The sequence below is a fragment of the Equus caballus genome, chromosome 23 (genome assembly GCF_041296265.1).
Source record: "Equus caballus isolate H_3958 breed thoroughbred chromosome 23, TB-T2T, whole genome shotgun sequence".
NCBI classification, from domain to species: Eukaryota; Metazoa; Chordata; class Mammalia; order Perissodactyla; family Equidae; genus Equus; species Equus caballus.
Window position 1 is genome coordinate 12147245 of NC_091706.1, and position 19813 is coordinate 12167057.

Here is a 19813-nt window from a genome sequence, read left to right on the forward strand (position 1 = left end):
TTATTCATATGTTAATAGACATGTGGGTTGTTTCCACATGTTGGCTATTATGAAGGATGCTGCTATGAACATTGGTGTACAAGCATCTGAGTGGAATTACTGGATCAGATAGTAATTCTGTATTTAACTTTTTAAGGAACTGCCAAACTGTTTTCCACAGCAGCTGTAACATTTTACATTCACACCAGCGAAACGACCTGGATGAAAGAAAGCTAAACCATGGTACCCAAATACTTTTAGTTAATGTGAATTTGCGCTTGGTTTCAGGTGGCAAGTAACCCGGCTGTGTCCTTGACTGGGTCTCCCTCAGTGATCTTTATCAGCCATTTAAATAAACGCCTAGGCAGCACCTCAAGCACAAGAAGCTTGAGGGAACTTCTAACACACACACCACACACATGCACACAAGTCCATCTCACACCACTAAACCACCCCAAACACGTGAAAAACAAAAGCTGTGTTTGCTATGGAAATACAGCTCTGAAAGGAATCCCCTGGTCCCAGGTCATCCCTAGTCCCTCCTATGAGGAAAGGATTGTCAAATCCGTAGAGGCAGAATTTTCAGGGATGGCCTAATAAACAGGACTTTGGCTGCAAGTGACAGAAACCAACTTTAAACTGGCTTATGCAAGAAGAGGACTTCTTGGCTGCAGATGTGGCAGGGTCCAGGACTCAAAAAATGTCACCAGTACTTCACTGTGTCTCATCTCCAGGATCTGCTTCCTTTACATTGGACATGGTGCCCCTTTGGTCCTCTTTGGAGGAAAGCATTTTTCCCAGAGTTGTGTCCAGGCTGATGTTGCTCGGCCCTGCCTGGGTCACAGGCCTTCCTCAGGTTATGGGGGTTTCCCACACACCTAAACCACATAGATTGGTATTGGAAGAGTGGTTCTTCCACAGGAAAAGCTGGACATTTTCACCAGGTTGGCGAGAAGGACATATGCCCATGATAGAGAGGGTATACTCTGAATAAAAGAATCAAAATTTTCAAAAAGAGAGAAAGAGAAAAGGATTTACAAGCTCTAGAAAGACTGAAACTAATAGAGTGAAATTTATTGTGCATAAATGGAAACTGTATATTGAGTTTTCATTAAAAAGTACATGTAGATATGTATAAACAAGTACAAGATGAAAGAGAAATGGCTTAATGGTTCTCTCAAAAAATAGCTTAGTTTTTGGTTATCAATGATTTTGATATGACTAACAACATGATTTGGGCACCCCAAAGTTTGCAATGGTGGAATTAAAGAGCTAGATGAAGGAGGAGATAGCGATATTAGTATTTACCTCATGACATTTTGTCTGGAATATTGTGTTCAGGCCTGGGAGCCACATTTTAAGAAGGGCACTCCCTGGTGAGCGTCCAGAAAAGGATCAGTATCTAAACAGAATGGTGAGTCTTTGGTGAAGGGAAGTGCTTATTGCTATGGGGGCAGGGGATGTAATCCAGAAAGAAGAGTGTAGGGCGGCTATTATAGACAGAATGCCTGCTTTGCACGTGGAGGTTGGTGTCTTCAAACAGGCCAACCAGGCAGGACGCTTGGGCCTCCTGCAAAGCGCCATGGCCCAACTCAGGAAGCACAAGTCAGGCTGCAAACCTTCAGGGACTTTCTGGACCAGTGCTGGAGAGGGCTCTTGAGGATCAGACGCTTCTGTGATTTCTGGTACTGCCTCACTTCTCAGAGAGTGACAGTCCTGGGCAGGTATGGCCGCCAAGGACTTTGGGGGTTCTGGGGATCATGGCAGGTATTTTTTCTAGTGAGCTTGGTGCACCACCAAGAAGGCCAAGCAGCACTTCCCACACACGAGTCTTCTCTTCAGCACGGTCTCCCGGAGCAAGAGTAGCCTCTGCACCTGCAGGGATGTAAGGCAGCTGCAGCTGTGGACACAGAGCACAACTTTAGCTTTGGACCACACCAAAGCATGTGCTTCTGTAGGCTAGGGCACTTCATACCTTCTCAATAGAGGTTTACCAAAGGAAGGAATACACAAATGATATTTCCAACAATCAAACACACTGGTAATTTCTTTTCATATTTTTTAGTCTATTTTTCTTGGGGAAAAAAAATGAATACTTTTAAAAAAAATTATGTCTACTACTTCTATCAATTCCTGAAAGTGAGTGTTAAAGTCCCCAGCTATGATCGTGAATGTGTCTATGTCTCCTTTCAGCTCTATCAGCTTTTGCCTCATGCATTTTGAGGCTCAGTTGTTGGTGTGTACACATTTAAGATCATTATATCTCCTCCTGGTGAGTTGATCCTTTTATCATTATGTAATGTCCCTCTTTGTCTCCAGTACTTATTTTTGCTCTGAAGTCTGCTTTACCTGGTATTATTAATAAAGCCACTCTTGCTTTTATTTAAATTAACATGTGCACATTGTTCTTTTTTTATCCTCTTACTTCCAACTTACTTATGTCTTTGTATTTGAACTGTTTCTTGTAAACAGCATATTGTTGGATCATGTTTGTTTGTTTGTTTTTTAACCCACTCTGCCAATCTGTCTTTTAATTAGTGTATTTAGACTATTTAAATTTCAGGTAATTCTGATATGTTAGGGCTGAAGTCTGTCATTTTATTATTTGCTTTCTGTTTATTTCCTGTTTCTTATTCCTATTTCTCTTTTCTTACCTCCCTGTGGGTTATTTGAACATTTATTAGGATTCTACCTTGGTTTACTTAGGATATTTTGAGTATATGGCCTTGTATAATTTTCTTAGTGATTACTTTAGGTATTCTAATGTGTATATATATATAACTTATCACAGTCTACTATTATTGATGTTTAACCATTTCTAGTGAAGTATAGAAACCTTACTTCCATTTAGCTCCCTTTAGCCTCCCCTCTTTTTAAATATAATTATTGTATTTTCTTCTTATATTTTGAACACCACGTGAGAGACAGTGCTATAATTTTTGCTTCAACAATCAGATGATTTAAGAAACTTGCAAAAGCTTGGATAGTCTTTTTTTTTTTTTTTTTTTTGAGGAAGATTAGCCCTGAGCTTCCTGCTTTTTGCTGAGGAAGACTGGCCCTGAGCTAACATCCATGCCCATCTTCCTCTGCTTTATAGAAGTGGGACGCCTACCACAGCATGGTGTGCCAAGCGGTGCCATGTCTGCACCCGGGATCCAAACCAGTGAACCCCGGGCTGCCGAGAAGCGGAACGTGTGAACTTAACTGCTGTGCCACTGGGCTGGCCCCTTGGATAGTCTTTTATATTCACCCCTATTCTTACCCATTCTGATGTTCTTTCCTTCCTGAAGTTCCAAGCCTTTCTGTTAGAGAACTTCCTTTAGCCATTTTTAAGAGCAGGGTTGCTGGCATAAAATTCTCTTTGTTTTCCTTCATCATGAAAGGACTTTCCCTGTCTTCTTGAAGGATGTTTTCATTGGATATAGAATTCTGGGTTGACAGTTTTTTTCTTTCAGTACTTGAAAAATGTTTTCCACTTTCTTCAGTCTCTAGGGTTTCAGATAACAAATATGTTTTTATTCAAATTGGTGTACCCCTATAAGTAGTGTGTTGTTTCTCTCTGGATGCATTCAAGATTTTTTTTCTTTGTCTTTAGTTTTCAGAAATTTAATTATAATCTGTCTTGGCATAGATTTCTTTAGATTTATCACATTTAGGAGTCATTTGCTGTCGTGAATCTGAAGATTTATGTCTTGTCCCAAATTTTAGAAGTTTCAGACATTATTTTTTCAAATACTTTTTTAATCCCATTCTCCCTCTTCTCTCTTTCTGGTTTCTGATGATGTGAATGTTAACCCTTTTGTTACTGTCCTACAGGTCCCTGAGATGCTGTCATTTTCTTTTCTTTGTTCTATTTTTTTTTCTATTGCCCACATCGGGTAAATTCTGTTGATCTGTCTTCAAGTTTTCTGAGTCTATCCTCTGTTATGTTCACTTTACTATTGAGCTTATACAGCAAGTTTTTAATTTTCGTTACTGTATTTTTCAGTTTTCTAATTTCCATTTGCTTTCTTTTTATAGTTTTTATTTCTTTGGTTAAATTTTCTATTTTTCATTTGTTTCCCAAAATTCTATAATTGCTTGTGAAGCATTTGTATGATGGCTGCTTAAAATCCCTTGTCAGATAACTCTAGTATCTGACTATCTTGGTGCTAGTGTCTGTTGATTTTCTTTTCTCATTTCTATTGTGATTTTCCTGGTTCTTGGTAACAGAAGTACTTTTTATTATATTCTAGATATTTTACATATTATACTATGAGACTGTGGATCATTTTTTAATCACTTTTAGGAGATACAGTGCAAGGGCCAGGTGTGTGTGTTTCTTCAGCTTCCTGTCAGTCTCCTCCAAACCTTTCTGGCCAAATGGGACACTGACTCACACTGCTTTGGTGAAGATGGGTGGAGTAAAAGTTCAGGTCCCTCGTCACCTCTTTGTCACCTTTCTAGCAAAAGTGAGGTACTGACTCATACCACCTTGTTGGCTCTGAGTGGGGTTGTATTATCTGCTCACTGCTTGGCTCCACTGTCTCCAAGCTGGGAAGGGGCATGGGTAGAAGGCTGCCTGACACCACTTTGTTGCTGTGGGAAGAGGTGGAGGCATGGCTCTCCACTGGGCCCCCCTGACATCAGGGGAGGGAGAAGCAGAGTGTCAACTATCCCACCACTTCATTCTGCTTCATTGATGCAGGTGAGGTGGAGGGTCAGTTCCCCAGTGGGGTTGAGACAGGGGCAGGAGGGGTGAAGCCCAGTTGTATGTAGCTCTACCTTGTCAAGTTTCCTTGCTGCTGAGTTGGGGTGGAGCCTCAGCTCACCCCTTAACCCCACTGATGTCATCCTGTGGGGGATCAGGGAGTATCAGACTACCACCTGCTTCCAGGCAAGTGTGGAATCCCAGCCTCTCTAACACTACCCTCTTTGAACCCTTGTTTGTGTCTCGGGTTCAGAAATATAGTGGCTTTGCTTTCTGAGATGTCCTGCTTTTATTCTCCTTCCTCACTCTAGTCTAAGTCTTCTCTTTCAATCATCTCTGTTATCCCTATCCTGCTTGAGTCTGATTCCACTTCAAGCAATTTCTCCTCAGGGTGGGGCCCTGTCCTAAAAGGGAACCCTGGCAGGTTAATTCAGTGTTCATACGAGCTAGGCCGCTCTATCCCCTTCTGTCCTTGTTAACATGGGCTCCTTGCACCCACCTGGTACTGGAGACAGCAAGTCTCCTTTTAGAGTTGCTGTTCTCAGATTGTCCCATCTCATTGCTTTCCTTGCTTCCTCCTGCACAGATGCTGCTAGTATGCAGGTGGTTTGTCTCCACACCCCATATTTTGAGATTTGTGGAGATATCTTGTCATTTTTTTGTAAATTCGTCCTTGATATGTGATGTTTAGTTTTGTTTTGATATCTAGTTGCTCTTTTTTATGTGGCAATTCAGAGTGACCAAACAACTTTACTGTCACTGCTCTCATCCTCCCCGAATCCTCTACCTCTTTTCATTCTTCATGTCCTATTGTCCATTCTTCTCCGAATAGCCAGTGTAGTGTATTCTCTGCATTGTTCCTTCATGGATGAAGTGGCATTACATGTGTTTATAGGTTATCCAAACAGAAGAGAGATTTCTTATTTTGAGTCAATGACTGATTTAAGCCATCCCTCCTACAAGTTCATTGATGATAATTGCAGTAAAGGAAAACTTCAGCTAGTCTCCTAGGGCCAACAGTGTACAAGGATGAGATGTGCTTTTCAAATTTAAAATTTCTATAATGGCATTGACATTTCACAATTAGATATATTAAAAATAAATATGGATGCAGTTAAAACAAATGTATAAAACTCTTATCACATAACTGAGACCAAAAGATTGATTCTTTCCTACTTATGTTTTTGTGAATATTTTTCAGTCGGAGGCTTGGTGGTTCCATACTTTACAAGGAATAGAGATTAAAATGAGTAATGAAAATCACCTTTTAAAATGAAACAGAAATATGTTTATCAAGAAATTAATGTAATCTCTATGATTGAGAATCAAAGGATAATTCAAAATCCCTGATTAAAGGAAGCCTATCCTTCTTTTAGGAATGCCCAATTTTCTATTGGTGCTCAAGCCTAAAAGAAATTTATCGTGTGAAATTTGCATAAGGAAATATTGGAAAACTTACTTGGCAATGGCTACTAATCTGGCTTTATTATGAATGACAGTAGATGAATATGCTCAAATTACAAATAACTAAGGCTAATTCCCTCCAATAGCTCAGCAACTAGTTTTTTTAAAAAAAAACTCAGATCTAGTCCCCTTTCTCATAGCCTTTAAAATCCCTTCTTCACATGAACCTGTAGAATCATAAAACACAAATTGATTTGTCTTCATGAATTTAGATTTTTTTTGGCCAACCTATTTTTCAGTCACCCCAATCTACATAAATGTCAAATAGTTTACAAATGGAATTCTGAGCACTTTTAATATGAATATGATTTTCCATATTATTTTTTAGATCTCTGATAATATGTTGTCAGAATAAGTACACAAATACGCACACTTATATTTCCAAAATATTTTATTTTATACAATCCAGACTTTTTTGTTTAAATTAACAAGAAAGTTTAAAAATTTACGTGGAAATGCAAAAGATCTAAATAACCAAAAAAACTTTATAAAATAAAAACAAAGTTGGAGGACTTACATTATCTGATTTGCAGAATTAATATAAAACTATAGTAATCAAGATTTGTTATACTGGCATAAGGATGGACATACAGATCAATGGAGCAAAATAGCAAGTCTAGAAACAGACCCACACATTTATGGTCAGGGCAATTGATTTTATGTACAGCTGCCAAGGTAGTTCAATGAGAGGATAGTCTTTTCCATAAATAGTGATGGAACAACTGGATATTTGTAGGGTGGCTATAGCTCAACTTTTATTCCATACTCCATATCACACATAAAAATTAGCACAAAGTGGATCATAGTCCTTAATTTAAAAAGTAAAAATATAAAGTTTCTAAAAGGTGCAGTTGTTTTGACTGTGAGGTAGGCAGAGATCTCTTAGACGGCAAATAATATTAAGCAAAGAGAAATTAGACTTCATCATAATTAAACCTTCTGCTCTTTGAAAGAGACTCTTAAAATAAAAAGTGAGCCATATGATGGAATGTTGTATCTTGACTGTACCAGTGTCAATATCCTGGTTATGATATTGCACTATAGCTTTGCAAGATATCATCATTGGGAAAAACTAGGTGCATGGAATCTCTTGTATATTTCTCACAACTGCTTGTTAATCTACACTTATCTCAAAATAAGAAGTTTAATTAAAAAAGAACAAGCCACAGAAGAAAATATTTGTAAAATGTATATCTGACAAAGAACTTGTATAAAAAATATTTTTTTAAGTTTTATAACTAAAAAAGACAAAAGTTCTTTAAATAAAAGAAATAGAGCCAGCCCTGATGGCCTGGTGGTAAAAGTTTCGCACATTCTGCTTTGGCAACCTAGGTTCAGTTCCCAGGCATGGAACCACATCACTCATCTATTAGGCTATGTGGCTCATCTATTAGGAGCCACACCATGGTGACGGCTCACATAGAAGAACTAGAAGGACTTATGACTAGAATATACACGTATGTACTGGGGCTTTGAGGGAGGTGGGGAAGAGAGGAAGATTGGCAACAGATGTTAGCTCAGGGTGAATCTTTCCCAAGAAAAATAAATAAATAAATAAAAGAAGGTACAAAAATTTGAACAGGCCCTTCATAAAAGAAATTTTGTGTGCAAATAATGACAGAAGAATATGTTCAACATAATTATCTATCCAAGAAATGCAAATGCAAATGACATCCAATAGAATGGATAAAATTAAATGACTGACACTTTTCTCATTCCAGACTAGATGGAGTAAGTATATGTCACTATGTCCCTCCCACTATTTAAAAAAAAACCCTAGACAAAATTTATAAAGCAACTGACAAAAGATTCTGAAGGTAGGGGAAAGAAGACAGACTATGTAAGGACCTTGAGACTCAAAGAAAAACCAGTGGTGCTTTCCTGCAGGTTTTTTTGTTTGTTTGCTTTTGTTTTTGTTTTTGCCTCATATATCACAGCCTGGGCACTGGAGAGACCTGTCATCTGGAAACACCAATGGGCACAGACAAAAAGGAAAACTTACAGAAAAGCCCACTCTCTCTAACAAAAGGACCAGAAAAAAGTCCAACAGGACAGAAACATTTTGATCATTCTTGCCCAATCTAGGAAAACATTATTAAAAATTCTGCCCCCACAGACTCTTGATTGTCACTGGACACCGAAGCTGCAGAGATTGTGAACAGAGCCCTGTCTTTCATCCCCACCCTGAAATAGCAGGAGGGGCACCCCTCCTCATCCATGGAGATGCGTATGGAGTGCTGCCGTTTATCTCTGACAAGTAATAATGAGGTAGCACCCCATTCACAGCCATGGAGATTGTGGGCAAAGACTGATTTTTCCATCTCCTCCCTCAATAACTAGGTGGAACCAAACCCTCTCCAGCTGAGCTGCTGCCGAGACTGTCAGAACCGCTTTGTCTTCCATCTCTGACCTGCATAAAGAAGGTGGTGCCCTTTCCCCTCCACACTGGATGCTGCAGTGGCAGAGAATGTCAGCAGAGTTCTGTCTTCACCACCCTGCAAGAAAAAAGGATGCCCCTCCAAACCACATAATGAGGGAAGAGTTATAGAGGGAACTGAGCTAGAAAAAGGCATTTACTCAATCTGTGCATGAAGTTCTGGGCAAAACTCTGAGTGGCCCATGCAAAAAAACAAGAAACAACATAACAAAAGGTTTGAGAACTGACCCCTGGTGTGGAATTCTGCCCAGGTTTCAGATGGATCTCTGGACAGCACACAAGTGGAACAGATCAGAATAGCACTGCAAAATCTTTGAAAACTAAATTAGTTTTTGAACCACAGCCCACAAAACTGGGCCAAGAATTGCATTCTAAATCTAAAAAGTTGAATGCCTGCTAAAATGGAAGATTTAAATAGGAATCAGAATCTCAATCCAAAATTGCACATCATGTTGAGAAGCTAAAAAAATCTCAACTCAAATGAGAAAAGCAAATCATGGAATAGCAGCAGTGATATGATGCAGACGCTGGAATGATCTGACAAGCATTTTAAAGTACCTGTCATAAAAATGCTGCAAGCAATTGTGAACAATCTTAAATGAGAAAATAGAAATTCTACGAAAAGAAATAGAACATGAGGAAGAACCAAGGGGAAATTTATAAAACTGAAAATGCAATAACTGAAATAAAAATTCACTGTATGGGCTCATTAGCTGAATGGAGATGAGTGAAGAAAGAATTAGTGAGCTGGAGGAAATATCAATAGAAATTATCCAATCTAAATGACAGAGAGAAAGAGCCTTAGAGATCTGTGGAACAAAAATAAAAGGTCTGATATTTGTGTCATCAAAATCCCAGAAGAAAAGAACTGCCAACCCAAATTTCTATATCCAGAAAAAATATCCTCTAAGAATGAAGAGGAAATAAAGACACTCTCAGAAGAGGCAAAACTAAGAGAATTTGTCACCAGCAGACCTTCTCTAAAAGAATGGCTGAAGGAAGTTTTCCAGACAGAAAGGAAATAATAACAGAAGAAAACCTGGAACATCAGAAATGAAGAAACACCAACAGAAAGAGTAAATATATAGTTAATTGCAATATACTCTTCCTCTTATCTTTGAGTGTTTCAATTATTGTTAGTGGGTCAAAGCAAAAATGATAACTTTGTCTAATGTGATTCTCAATGTATCAAAAAAGACAACTGTATCGTAAAGGGGTTAGGTTAAGGGACTAGAAAGTTCATAAATCTTCTACATGATCTTTAACATAGTAAAATGTTGGTACCAGTAGACAATGATATGTTCCAAATATTGTGAGAATGGATTACAAAAGAAAAAGACGGAACTATATGCTATGTTCAAAAACTCATTTGCTATGTAATGATACGGGTATGTTAAAAGTAAAAATACAGAAAAGATATAACATGCAAACACTAAGCCAATAAAACTGGAATGACTATATTAATATCAGACAAAGTAGACTTCAAAGCAAAGAAAATTACCAGGGATAAAAGGACCATTACGTCATTACAAAAATGGTCAATTCATGGAGAAAACATACAATCCTAAATGTGTATGCACCAAACAGCAGAGATTCAAAATACGTGAAGCAAACTCTGACAGAACTGAGAGGAGAAGTAAACAAACCTACAATTATAGTTTGGGATTTCAGCTTCCCTCTGTCAGTAATTGATAGACGCAGGAGTCAGAAAGTCACCTAAGATATAAAAGAATTGAACACCACCATCAATCAATGGTCTGTAACTGAAATTTGTTGAACACTCCAACTAAGAACAGAACGCATCTTTTCAAGCGTACTTGGGACACCAAGATAGACTATGTCCTGGCATATAAAACATATGAAAAATATTAAAAGAATCAAAGTCATATAAAATGTTCTCTGACCATGGGGGAATTAAACTTAAAAGCAATAACAGAAAGATAACAGAAAAGTCTTCTGACCTTGGAAATTAAACAATCCTATTCTCAACATTCCAGGGGTCAAAGAGGAAGCTTCATGACAAAAAATATCTGGAGGAAAGTAAGAATACAGCATAATATGTGTTGGATGTATCTGAAGCAGTGCTTATCGGGAAATTTAGAGCATTAAGCACTTATATTAGAAAAGAAAAGTCTCAAATTAGAAATCTAAGTTTCCACCACAAGAAAATAGAAAAGGAAGGGCAAAATAAACAGAAAGTTAGAAGAAGACAGGGAATGATAAAGATAACAGCAAGAATCAATAAAATTGAAAATATGAAAACCAAACCACAAGTTTTGGGTTATTTAAAAGATAAGTAAAATTGATAAACTTCTAGCAAGACTGAGAAAGATAAAGGGAAGACGCAAATTACAATATCAGGGATGAAAGAGGAATTCTAACCACAGAACCCACAGACATTCTAAAAGAATAGTAAGAGAACAATACAAACAAGTCTATAAATAGAAACGCAACAACTTAGACAAAATGATCCAACTCCTTGAAAACCACTAACACAAAACTCACCCAAGATGAAACAGATCATTTAAGTAGTCTTAAATAAATTGAATGTGCAGTTCACAACCTGACAAAAAAGGAAATCTCCAGACACAGTTGTCTTCACTGGTGAACCTACCACACATTTAAAGACAAAATAATGTGTGGAACCTAGTCTAACTCATAGAAGCTGAAAGTAGAATTGTGATTGCCAGCGGGTAGAGGGAAGGGGAAATGGGGAGATATTGGTCAAGGGTACAAAGTTTCAGTTACACAAGATTAGTAAGTTCCGGAGATCTAATGTATAGCAACTTGACTATAGTTAACAATACAGTATTGTATACTTGAAATTTGATATGAGAGTAGATATTACATGTTCTCACGTCCCCCCCCCCCAAAAAAAAGAGAGAAAGAAAGAAAAAGAAAGTGGTAACTGTGAAGTGATAGATATGTTAATTAGCTTGGTCGTAGTGAATATTTCACAATGTATACGTATATCAAAACATTAAGTTGTACACCTTAAATATATAGAAGTTTTATTTGTCAATTTTACCTCAATAAAGCTAGGGGGAGGGGAAGATGAAATAACACTAATTTGACACAAACTCCCCCAGAAAAGCACAGTGGAGGGAACACCTCCCAGATCATCAGAGTCAAACAAAGACAGTACAAAAGAGAAAACTACAGCCCAATGTTCCTATGAATATAGACATAAAAGTTCTGAGCAAAATATAAGAAAACCATACCTATAATATATAAGAAGAAAGATACACTACAACCAGTTGTGGTTTATTCCACAAATGCAAGGCTGGTTCAGTACATGAAGATCAACCAATGTAATCTGCAATTTTGACAGGATAAAGAAGAAAAACTACGTGATCATACCAGTTGATGCAGAAAAAGCATTTGCCCAAATCCAACATCCATTCATAATAACTCTCAGCAAGCTAGAATAGAAGGGAACTTCGTCAATCTGATAAAGAACTCTAAAATTACTAAAGCTAACATCACACTTAATGGCTGAAGTCCTAATGCCTTTCCCTTAAAATTAAGACCAAGGCAAGGGTGTCCACTTTCCCCAAAACTATTTCCCCAACTATTCAGTATAGTACTGGGAGTCCTGGCTATTTCAATAATGCAAGAAAAGAAAAGACAAGGCATACCAATTGGAAAGCAATAAATAAATCTATCCTTATTTGCAGATTGCATGACTGTCCGTGTAGAAAATCCCAAGGAATCTGCCAAAAAATTCCTAGAAGTATTAAGTGAGTTTAGCAAGATCATGGATACAAGGTCAACACACAACTACCAATCATATTTCTATGTATTAGCAAAGAACAATTTGAAACTGAAATTAAAAACATAATACTATTTATAATTGCTCCAAAAAAATTAAAACAAATCTAGCAAAACACAAGCAAGATACGTATGGTGGAAAACACAAAATGCTGATAAAAAACAATGAAATCTTGCCATTTGTGACAACACAGATGGACCTTGAAGGTGTTATGCTTAGTGAAATAAGTCAAATACCATTTGATCTCACTCATATGTGGAATCTAAAAAGACAAAACAAACAAAATGAAACAAAAACAAACTCACAGATACAAAGAACAGTTTAGTGGTTACCAGACGGGAAGAGGGTTGGAGATGTGGACAGAATGGGTGAAGGGAGTCAACTGTATGGTGATGGATGGTGCCTAGACTTGTGTTGGTGATCACTTTGTAGCGTATGCAGATGTCGAATTGTAAAGCTGTACACCTGAAACTTACACAACAAAAATAAAATAAAAGAAGACATAAATAAATGGAGAGAGTTACCATGTTCACAGACTGAAAGACTCAATATAGCTCAGGTTCCTAGGGTTTTGGAGTAAGGTATGCCTTTACCTTGTGATGACTGTCCTTTATTTGAAAAGTGGCTTCTGATTTGCTAATGAGTCCTGATAGAGGATAAACTAAACCTGGGATAATAATGACTATGTGAGCAAAATATCTATCATGAGCTTGTGTAATCTCTTTCACTGAATCCAAATATTGGATGTGTGCAAGGCTATTCCTTTGTTAGAGGAATGGTAAATACAAGTCCAGACCAAAACAAAACCAGAAGGCATAAGCAAACTATATATAGCAAGCAGTTCACACTCACGTGGTGCTTACTCTTACTGTCTCAACACATGACCCTCAATGCATGTTAGAGCCCATGGGGCATCCACTATAAACACTTGACAGAGAAGTGAAGACGCGCCTTCCTGGGGCATAGGCGTGTCTGCCAGATATGGTGGCATCATCAGGAGGTGAATGGCTGCTGCATTACAGCCCCACTCAGGAGTGGCCCAAAAAGGCTCTGGTGAAGAGAAATTGTCCCTAATGGGAAGACTTTGGGGAGGTGTATTTGATTGTCCGCTTTTTGTGGAAGGAGATGTGTTTAGAGTCATGCTGATTCATGACCAATGGCTCAATGAGTTGACTGGCAGTCCAGGGCCAGGAAAGAATATAAATGGAAAACTAACAAGGAGCTCTGGAGGAGACTATGTGGCTGCACTTCTGGGAATGACGCAGAGTGGGAGGACGTAAAGGCTCACTACTGGATAGAGCATGACAGCTGGAAAACAAGTTTGGGTATTTACTCCTTTGGCTCTCTATGCTGAGCTATGAGTTGGCCATTATAATGTTCCTCTTCTTAATGCCACAACTCCTGTTGGGGCAGTCTTCTCTGCCAGCTTGTAGCACCCGCCTTCACAGCAGGCCTAGTGGTGATAATGGCTCCCTACTAGTCACAGTCACAGAGTGCCTCACCAACGCTGCCCACATTTTATTAGATCTCCTTAAGTGTCCCATTGTTTCTTAACAATTGACCATAGCCACCCTGATCATAAATTCCACAGGACTGGGCATTTTTATCTCTTTCATTGCTTATTATCCCAGCATCTAGAATGACATCTGTCACATAGCAGGTTTTCATTAAATGTTTGCTGAATGAATATATACATGGTCTACTTTCTGTCCATTAGTACATGAATAGCAATTCCTTAAACATCATGTCAATGAAAATAATCCATAACCAATCTATAAATCAAAGTTGCAATGAGTTTATTATGAGCGAGATCTGAGGGCTAGCCTGGGGCCTTCCTTCCCCAAGGAAGGAAGGGCACCAAACAGGTGGGGTGTACAGAGTGGTTATATACTGTCAGGATAAAGAGTACACATCACATATGATAGGAATGTCCCTTTTACAACTGTCACGAGATTACCTAGCAGGCACAGCACAGCTATTCACACAGCAGGGTAGCAGATCTGCTGTCTTGATGGACACAGCTGGATGGGCTCAATGGACACAGCAGGGTAGCAGGTCTGTTGTCTCCAGCTGCGTGGTCACAGGTGAGAGCAGCATTCAGTTCCTAGCCTAGGGAGAGATGCTTATCCTTAAGGAAATGCCAGTGTGGGGGAATTTGCATCTTTATCTTAAAGTTGGTTCACATATTTTTTCATCTAATCGTATAGGTTGTTTTATCATTATTTTAGAAGGAGACAGCCTATGTTTACAAAAAGTGTAGATCTAAGATTAAGGAGCACTGGCACAAGGGCTTTTGGCCGTTAGAGAGTAAATGCTTAGGAAAGCTTTGCCAATTAAGGTTTGGTTGTGCCATTAGTTCTTTCTACCAATCCTGAGGATCGAGGATGGTAAGCGCAGTGGAAATGCTGCAATATTTGCCAAATATTACAAATAGATTTAATGAGTCCTCCAGTCATTGTGTAACTCGGTAGGAATGCCTCAAACAGGAATTATCCTTTTCAATAATAATTTACCTGAAGCCATCACTCTTCTGCAAGGAAAAGCCTCAACACATGGGAGAACATACAGATCATTACAAGACATATTTATCCTTGAGATGGTGGCATTTGGACAAAGTCCAATTGTCATACCTCAAAGGGTCCCTTAGGAAGGGAAAGTGGCCTTGTGAGTCATGAAGTGGCTTCTCTGGATTATACTTTGGGCATATAGCACAAGTAGAGGCTATATGAGCCACTGGGAGAAAGTTTCCAAAAATATTGTTTCTCCCTTCTGTTGCAACCTATATATATATATATATTTTTCTTCCATAGTGATTTCTTGAGCCTATGGAAGGAATTCTTTTTACTGGGTTAGCAGAGTTAATAGAAAGCGGGCATTCTTGAGGCTGGACAGCATATCCAGCTTGATAGCATTCTTTCTTATCATTTAAGTAAGATCCACTTGTAAACCAAATTAAAGAACAGAATGCAGTTGTGATCTTCTCACCTTGTGATGTTGGAAGCAAGGCAGCAGGGTTAAAATAGTGAATAATATTTACCTACACAATATAACCTAAAGTTTATCATCATTTACTTGACAATGCTTCCCATGAGATTGAGCACCAAACAAGCCTAATTAGTATCCCTCCTTTATAGGAAGAGAGAACAAATATCTTTGGGAAGTCCCAGGAGGCCTCTGAAAATCCTCAGAGAAATTCTCTTCCTTTATCCAGGTCAAAAGAAAGTCTTTATTCAGGACTTGAAAATATATATATATATATTTTTTGAGGGAGAAGCCTGTCAAAAATATCAAAAGTTTTTAAACACTTATTTAAACAAGATCAAGGGTTGCTGATCTTGTCATCGTGAATAAGGGTCACTGAAACAATGTTTCATAATAATATTTAATCAAAGCGACAACAGAAACAGCAAAAAGAACCTTAATAGAGAGACCTTTGTCTTTTTGCTCATAGGAAATTATCTCAACACAACATAGATCTGTCCTTTAGGTAAACTTACTCAAAAGGAAAAACCTTTTATGGCCTCTTTATCAAGAGCAGACTAAGTTTAAGTAAATTATCCTTTTAAGAGAGAAAGCCAAATTCTAACTTTTGTACCAGTTTACTTTTTCATATTAAAACCCATTTACTTAATTAGATTCATTTCAATCTTAGCCAACTTGGCCATGTACAAAACTCTTCTCAGAATTTCTTTCACAAACCTTCTATAACTTTCTTTTACATTCAGAATTTGTCCAAAGTCTTGATTTTGCCCTCCTAGTACTTTAGGACAAATTTATCTTTCTTAACCAATCAAACAAAATATTTCCATTCTTTTTTTTTTTTTTTTTTTTTTTTTTAAGATTTTATTTTTTCCTTTTTCTCCCCAAAGCCCCCCGGTACATAGTTGTGTATTCTTCGTTGTGGGTTCTTCTAGTTGTGGCATGTGGGACGCTGCCTCAGCGTGGTTTGATGAGCAGTGCCATGTCCGCGCCCAGGATTCGAACTAACGAAACACTGGGCCGCCTGCAGCGAAGCGTGCGAACTTAACCACTCGGCCACGGGGCCAGCCCCATATTTCCATTCTTTTTATACCTTCTTTACTGAAAACTTACACCTTACTTTCCTTGAATGCAAATATGTTTTTCTTATTAATTTCTAGTAGCTTTAATCACATATATTAGAACTCTTTAACCTTTAACAGACCCTAGTAAACACTAAAAAGGTAAGCAATTATGAATTGCCTTTTATATCAGCATTCTAAACACTTTTCATAATTTCTAGAAACGCACTACTTTACAGTAAAAGGCCCAAACACGTTTAGCATCTCTGCAATAAGAAGCCAAAAGTAGATACACTTACATTTAGTAATTAATGTCTATTTCTCTATCTTATTTAGAGATGATCTAGATACTTAACGAATCTTTATCATTTCAATTAACCTAGCAAAACTTCAAAGTTTCAAGTTACTAAAAAGATTTTGGAAGTTATTTTAAATACACATGCCGTAAACTATAATTATTGATAAAAATTTATCTATAAACTTATTTCATTTATATCTAGACCATTTGTTCCCAACAGTGAACAGTGAATCATGAATCAGAGTTTAGACTACCCACAAAAACTTTGAGACATTAGACAAAATTATCATTTAAAGCTATTATTTTGCTGAGAAATTTCTAACAGACAATGTGAGGTTATTTGACTAGTAAACCCAGGCTGCATGTCTGCATCATATTCAAATACTGACAACTCTTGAAGACATGCATTTTCAATCAAACCAACAAACTTAAACTCTCATTAACCAAAGATTAATCTATATCATGTTAACTTTTGCTTTGTTATAAAGTCCCAGTTTTTTTCCTTTCTTTCTTTCTTTTGGCCTTAGCAATCTGGCTTGGGATCCCCCTTTGTTAAGCAACTGCAGTCACAGCATGAAACCAACTGGAGTCTGGAGAGGCTGCCCATTCAGGAACAGATCGGCTGTTTTAGAAGCTTGATTTCCCACTTTTCTTTTAACTGGTTTCCTTTGGCAGAGGCGATGGAGAGTACGAAGAGAGTTTCCATTAGCCCATCACACGCTGCTGTATTTTATCAAATTGCATGTGTTTAAAAAGAAACATTTAAATATATTTACGTTAAAAAATAAATAGGAACAACTCAAGTATTTAAAAAAATAAGGCTTATTTAACAGCCTTGCTCAGCGCAGAACTTAAGGGGCATAAAATATTAAGCGGCAAAGCTTGTTACAAAAGGAGTAAATGTAGTTGGCTTGATCGTTCAGTATACTGTCACAATTAGCTTTCGCATTACAAATTCAAGGATTTTTAATAGAAATGTGCATTTAACGAAAAAGTAAGGTATTTAATTATTAATAAACCAACCACGTTGTTTATGGAAAATATGTTTTCTGTCCTCAAAAAAGAGCCCACATGGCATTGAGTAGGATCTATTTTTGCAAAGATGGAAAATTCAGTCTGATTTAGGGGACACATCCATGACCATCGGGAACCGAGCAACGGAAAGACTGCGTTCCCAGCTGGGGTGAGGCCAGACTCCTTTCACTTTGTCCTGGGATCTGGCCCAGCGGGTGGGTGGAGGGGTCGGCTGAAGAATTTGGAGGAAGGCAGACGTGCCCGGACCTGGGACGCGGGGAAATTCACCCCGCCCCGGAGGCCCAGGCCACACTGCACGCCCAGACCCGGCTGAGCGAGGCGGGAGGACGCCCCCAGGCCCGCGCCGCCAAAGCGCCCGGGCAGAGCCAAGCGACAGGACGCCCCCAGGCTCGGCGGAGCGAGGCGAAGGACGCCCCCACACCCGCCCGAGCGAAGCCAGAGGACGCGGCCCGACGCAGGACTGCGGAGGACGCCCCCAGACGCGGCGGTGCGAGACCGGAGGCGGCGCCCGGGAGCCGTGGCGGCGGGGAGAGCTCGGCCGGCCAGCTGGGCTCCGCTCGCCCCGCCGCCGCCCGGGACTCGGAGGAAGCGGGCGGGGCGCGCGTTCCCAGGAGAGCCGCTGGAGAGCGAGGCCTCGGCTGGTTCCCTACATCGTGCTCGCTTTTTGACGACTCTGTTCCTTTTTTCCGCGTATGAGGAAATGATTGATATTGTGAAATAATATTGACCAGATACATGCTCAATATATGTAATTCAGTAAAAAGATATTCCTATAATAGTATGCCCGTATGTGCCCAATTTAGTTCAAAACAAAAATCAACAAGATGCTCAAATAAGGTTGAAGCAGGGTCATCTCTGGGAAATGCATGATTTCTTTGATAACCATTTTCTTATTTTGCATTGTGTGTATTTTCATATATTATGTATTTTTTATATTTGCTTTTTCCCTTTCCCTGAAATAAACTGTTTTGGTCACAGATAGCTTCTTTTATAGTATTGGTGTGCTCCCTGTTCAAGTCTCTTATTTATGTGTCGAGGAAAATAATCCATAACCAATCTATAAATGAAAATTTGGATGAGTTTATTCTGAGCTTAAATCTGAGGACCATGGCCCAGGGCCTTTCTTCCCGAAGGAAGAAAGGGCACCGAAGAAGTGGGGTGCACAGAGTGGTTATATACCCCCAGAGAGGATGTTTCACATAGGATTGAAGTGTCCCTTTTACAATAGTGGCAAGACTGCTCTGTCGGCACAGCGATTGATGGAAATAGCAGGTAGGTCTTCTGTCTCAGTGAACACAGCAGGGTGGCTGGTCCGTTGTCTCCAGCTGAGTGGTCACAGGTGAGCACTGCAATCAGTTCCTAGACTAAGGAAAGATGCTTAATCTTTAAGGAAATGCCAACGTTGGGAGGGGGAGGGAAGTTGCACCTTTATCTCAAGGGCCTTTGTTCTGGCCATGGGAAATGTATACACAATGCCTGGTCAATGGCCACAGTCAGGCTCTTTTGGAAAAAACAAAGTCAAGACAAATTAGGTTTATACCAAATGGCTTCCTCATATACTCCAATATATCCTATTGCTTGCCATTTTTATTTGTCATATGCTTCACAGCCTTATTCCCAAGAGATACTTGTACCTTGACTTCTCTGGGCAGCTTTGAGTTTAAAAGGTACTTTAATGGAGACAGAATCCCCATTCTTTTTTTGTATTACAAAAATTCGAAAAAGATAGAAAAGTAGAAAATGGTAAAATAAGCATCCATATGATGAAGATTTTGGGCTGGTTAATTTTAAAACTGCAGATGAGAAGCAGGCTCCGAGGAGCAGGATTTGCTTGCCCTTTATTGGGAAACATTTACATTTGTAAGGGAAACCTCCATCTGTAAAGATGCCTCCTGTCTGTGCCAGGAAGAAGGGAGAGGACCTTATCTCTAGAAACTCTTAATCAATGCCAGAGGCAAGAACTTAAGTTGTTTACTGTCTGGCAACCTCACGTAACTGACCCCCCCCCACCCCACTCCCCCCTCCCCCCTGACAAAATCCTCCTTTGTCTTTGGCTGAGGATAATATTTAAGCCGTGGCTTCTGCCATTTACTCAATC